This window comes from Zingiber officinale, chromosome 4A (assembly GCF_018446385.1).
Source record: "Zingiber officinale cultivar Zhangliang chromosome 4A, Zo_v1.1, whole genome shotgun sequence".
Taxonomy (NCBI): domain Eukaryota; kingdom Viridiplantae; phylum Streptophyta; class Magnoliopsida; order Zingiberales; family Zingiberaceae; genus Zingiber; species Zingiber officinale.
The window spans coordinates 125,498,664-125,504,663 of NC_055992.1; positions in this window are offsets into that span (position 1 = coordinate 125,498,664).

Here is a 6,000-nt window from a genome sequence, read left to right on the forward strand (position 1 = left end):
ACAAATTTTTGAAAAATGATATTTGCATGCTTAAGGAAAAATTAGAATACATGTGTTCTAAGGACAATGATATACATGCTTCTTCTATAATTTCAAATGATTCATGTTTATTAGAAGAAAATAAGGCCTTAATGGAAAAGGTAGAATATCTTACAAATGCCCTTAGAAAATTTGAAATTGACTCTGGAACCTTAAATATGATTATTGGGAGCCAAATGGCAAGTTTTAAGAAAAATGAGTTAGGATACAATGAACCCAACAATGAAAAGACCTATCATTGTCTACTTGCTAGGGGGCAATCAAAAACCAAAACTATAGATAGAAAATGAATCCCCAAGGAATATTTAGTTAACCCAATTAGAAAGAATTTTTATTGGGCGCCAAAATCAATCCTCAAGGGTTAAAGGATTTTAGGTCAAGTGAACCATTGAAATCATAATTCAAATCCTTGAAAAATGGTTGACTTGAGACCTTAACAACAACAACAACAACAACAACCAAGCCTTTTCCCACTAGGTGAGCTCAGCTGTATGAATTCTTTTACGCCATTGAGCTCTATCTCCTATTATATCATCATCTATATTTAAATAAATTTTATCTTGTTTTATTGTTGCTAACCAAGTCTTTTTTGGTTTTGCTCTTCCTCGTTTGATATCCATGTTTATCATAGTTTGACATCGCCTAACTGGAGCATTTATTGGTCATCTAAGTACATGTTCGTACCATCTTAAACGTGTCTCTCGGAGTTTGTCCTCAATAGATGCAACTCCAACTTTCTCTCTAATGCTCTCATTCCTTATTTTGTCCATCTTCGTATGTCCACACATCCACCTTAACATCCTCATCTCTGCAACTCTTATCTTATGCTTGTTTGAGTCATAACCCAACATTCAACTCCATATAACATAGCAGGTCTAACAGCGATTTTATAGAACTTACCTTTAAGTTTAAGAGGTAATTTACGGTCACATAAAACACTCAACGCTCCCCTCCATTTCACCCATCCTACTTGTATTCTATGTAAGACGTCTCTTTTAATCCCTCCATCATTTTATAAAAATGATCCTAAATATTTAAATCTCTCAGTTCTAGACAACTCGTCCTCTCCTATCTTAACAATTGTTTCATTACTTCTAATATTGCTAAACTTAAATTCCATATATTCTGTCTTTAATCTACTAAGCTTAAACCTTTCCCTTTTAGTGTTTCCCTCCAAGATTCTAGCTTAGCATTTACTCCTTCATGTGTCTCATCCACTAAAATAATATCATCTACAAACAACATGCACCACGGTACTGTGTCTTGAATGTGCGCAGTGAGTTTGTTCATAATTAGTGTAAAAAGATAGGGACTTAGGGTTGATCCTTGATGTAACCCTATCTTTATTGGAAATGCTTCAGTTACTCCACCTGAAGTCTTTACTCTCGTCGTTACATCCTCATACATATCCTTAATTATTTCAATATATGTTACGCTAACACCTCTCTTTTCTAAAATTCTCCATATAATTTCTCTTGGGACTCTATCATAAGCTTTTTCTAAGTCAATGCATACCATGTGTAGATCTTATTTTTGCTCCCGATATTTTCAATTAATTGTCTAAGGAGATGTATAGCTTCTATTGTCGACCTTCCAGGCATGAACCTAAATTGATTTTCTGTCACCGTGGTCTCATTCCTTAATCTTTTTTCTATTATTTTTTCCCAAAGTTTCATAGTATGCCTCATTATTTTAATACCCTTATAGTTTGCACAATTTTGTATGTCTCCCTTGTTCTTATATAAGGGAACTATAGTACTTATCCTCCATTGATCAGACATTCTTTTCGTTTTCAATATCATGTTAAATAATTTTGTAAGCCATTCAATACCTTGTTTCCCTAAGCACTTCCATACTTCTATCGAAATATCATCTGGTCCAACGGTTTTTCCATTGTGCATCTCATTTAAAGTTTGTTTTACTTCTGATGTTTAAATTCTATGATAAAAATTAAAATTTCTATAATTTGACCTAATTAAATTACCTAAGTTAAGTTGGTCACCTAAACCTTCATTACAAAGTTGATGAAAATACCTCTTCCACCGCTCTTTTATTTCTCTATCATTTACTAATACCCTATTACATTCATCTTTAATACATTTTATTTGGCTAAGATCTCTTGTTTTCCTTTCTTTCACTTTAGCTATTCTATAAATGTCTCTTTCCCCTTCTTTTGTATCCAATTTTCGATATAACCGTTCAAAAGTTTCATTTTTGTGTTTCACTCACTACTTTTTTAGCTTCTTTCTTGGCTATTGTATATTTTTTAAGTTTTCCTCGTTCTTACAAATATATAATTCCTTATAAGCTATTCATTTTTTCCTTCACTTTCTCTTGTACTTTCTCATTCCACCACCAAGATTCTTTACTTAGCGGTGCATGTCCCTTTGACTCAGCGAGTACACTCTTAGCTACTATTTTCAACTTTGATACCATCTTATCCCATGTTGTATTAGAGTCATCGTATATTTCACCTAATGCTTGTACTTCTACCTTCTCCTTAAATATATTTTGTTTTCCATCCTTTAACTTCCACCACTTAATTCTAGGAATTGTATATATTTTCTTTCTATTGATACTATGTTTGAGGCATATATCCAACACTACTACCCTATGTTAGGTAATTAAGCTTTCTCCAGGGATGACTTTGCAATCTTTACAAATCTTTCTATCCTTCTTCCTAACCATAAGAAAGTCAATTTGCGATTTATTATTCCCACTTTTGAATGTGACTAAGTGTTCTTCTCTTTTCTTAAAAAACGTATTAGCTAATATAATGTCATATGCTATCGTAAAATCTAATATAGTTTTCCCTTCCTCATTCCTCATTCCAAACCCATAACTCCCATGTACTCTCTCATATTCCTCATTTTTCACTTTGACATGCCCATTTAGATCACCTCCTATTAAAATCATTTCATTTGGTGGAATATTTTGTAATATTTCATCTAAGTCCTCCCAAAACCTTGATTTGGTAGCTTCATCTAATCCTACTTGTGGTGTATATACGCTAATTATGTTCATAATTTCTTTCGCCATTATTATCTTAAGGGCTATAATTCTATCCCCTTTTCTAACTACTCCTACAACTTCATCCTTTAACAAATTATCTACAATGATACCCACTCCATTTCTTTCTTTACTCTTTCCAGTGTACCATAACTTAAAATCTGAGTTCTCTATCATTTTTGCCTTCTCGCCTATCCATTTTGTCTCTTGTACACACAAAATACTAATTTTTCTCCTAATCATCATATCTACTACCTCCATTGATTTACCAGTGAGAGTTCTTATATTCCATGTTCCAAATCTTAGATTATTAGTTTTTCTATCATATTTGTTCTTGTCTAACTTATGGTGTGAGAACTTTTGTCTATTTAACACTACACCCAAGTTCTCATGGAGATGTAGCGGTCCTTGCTGAGACGTTACAGTCGAACCCTGTAACATAAACTCTTGCATATTTATCACTACACCCGAGTTCTGGAGATGTAGCGGTCCTTGCTGAGACATTACAGTTGGGCCCTGCAATGCTTTCCTTCCGATGAACAACCTAGCATTAGAACAATAGTTTAATGGATTCATTCATTGAATATTTTCCATAGTTTGACGCTGGCTGGCAACCTAACGCAACCCTCTGGTTAGCCTTGATAGAAATTCATGATCAAGAGGGCTAAGTAGAGGTTACCTTATTTCATCTCACAATGACTTTCATTATTTTCTAAACATAGATGTGAGATGATAGGATGATACAAATAATTCACTTATGCTTATGACATTTTGATGAGTTATGAAATGTATAAATTCTTAGTGATCATAAGTCAACTATGGGGAAAGTAAATGTTTAATTAATGGATATCTTGCCCATAGATCATAGTTAGACATTTCAAATGTTTTGAAAATAATTCTATATTTTATTTACTGTAGTATAGTTATTTTGAAACATATAAATTCAAAGCAAGGTTTCAAATTGATACAAACTTAAGTGATTTCCAAGGTGTTTAAGTTTTTCTCAAAATTTCAAAAATATGATGAATTTTCATGAAAGCATATTTTTCCTTGTTAAAGAACATTATAAGAAATATGTGTTAAAAATTTCATGATTTTTATAATTTTCTAGAATTGTTTATGTATTTTTGAAGTTGGCCTCTGAATGTTGAAATTCGGATTGATTTGTGTCAGTCAACTGCGACAGTTAGCAGTCTGCTGGTAGGTATTTTTCAGCACTATCAAGAGTTGATTTTGGGTATTTTTATGCCCACTTTGATACCTTGGTATATGTACTTGTTTGATACTATTTTTGATGGTGTCAAAGGGGGAGAAATGGGAAGGTTTAAGTTATTATGTGTAAAACTTGAAAATTAAGGGTTGAGAGTATATGTTAAGGGGGAGCTTGGGTATTATCCTTCATGTTTACATATTGCTTTTAATTTTTAATGTTATTATTTATGCCTAACTTAAACATATTGCCACACATCAAAAAGAGGGACATTATTGGTGCAATCGATCCAAGTTTGATCGGTACGATCATGGTTTTGATGTGTGTGTCAAAGAGTTTAAGTTAGACTCTCATATGTGTTTGATATGTGTGTTTGAGTCTTGCAGGACTTAGTGAAATACACATGAGGAGCTTGGTACAGCTAAGCTTGGGAAGCTCATCCTAGGGCTCGGATCCTTGAGTCGGTGAAGGATGGTGTGGAATGCATCCGAGGGACCGCCGGACAAGGAGCAACAGAGTGGAGCCGAGGGAAGTGGACTTCAAGGCAACGTAAAGGATGGCACGGAGAGGAGCCGTGGGCTCGGGTGCATCTGAGGGATGAAGGCCGAGGAAGAGGACTTCAAGGGCGACTCCGGAGAGGATAAGTGTGTATGTGCAGTCTTAGCAGTCGACTGCTAGTTTTACCAATCGACTGCACCAGTCGACTACTAGTTTTAGTAGTCAATTGGTTGAGAACAGAAATATTCTGTTCGCTCAGCAAACAGCTACCAGTCGACTGGTAAATGACTGTTGGCAGACCGTTGGTACTGTAAAGTAGCCGTTGGCTACCTCCAACGGTAGCACCAGTCGACTAATGGTTTTGCCAGTCGACTGGTGTCGAGATGAGTTGATATTGTTGGTGCGGTTAGCACTAACGGTCTAACTCAAGTTTTGATGAATGACAAATTAGGTTAAGTTAGGTTTGTCGTTATCTAACACTCTGACTGAGTGTGCAGGCGAAGTCCAGATAGGTCGACGGACTGACCGGATGTCTGGCACGAAGTCCAAGTGGGTCGACGGGCTGATCGGACGCTTGGCACGAAGTCCAAATGGGTCGACGGGCTGACCAGATATTTGGCACGAAGTCTAAGCGGGTCGACGGGCTGACCGGACGCTTGGCACGAAGTCCAGCTAGGTCGACGGGCTGATCGGATAGCTGGCGAGAAGTCCAGACGGGTCGAAGGCTGACCGGACGTCTGGCGGGTAAGTAAAGGTAAGTCACTGGAGGGGAGTGACTGTGAGGATGCGTTCCTGAGAAGGGAACATTAGGCGTCGATCCGGCTTAGATCCATTTCGGATATCTAAGTCGAGATCGTGACTAGATTCCGGTCTCGGAAAGACGGAATCTAAGTCATACTCTTTATGTTGAACTTATAAACTGTGCTAACACTTTGTTTTGCAGGATATACATTATCTATTTGCCTTGGACTAACCTTGTCTTGCAGGAGAAGATGTTCTCTAGAGAAAGGTGGTCCGGGCGCCCGGAGGGGATCCGGGCGCCCGGAGGCAACTTCTATCCAGTTCATGGCGTAGACACATGGAGCTCACTGGTTGGGCCTGCCACGTCACACCAGGGCGCTCGGAAGGGATCCGGGACACCCCGAGCCTCCTATATAAGGAGGGTCAAAGGCGGAGCTCAAAACAACAACTCTGAATTGACGATCTGCTCTCCTATGCTCTTGCGACGCTGCGATCTCCGACAA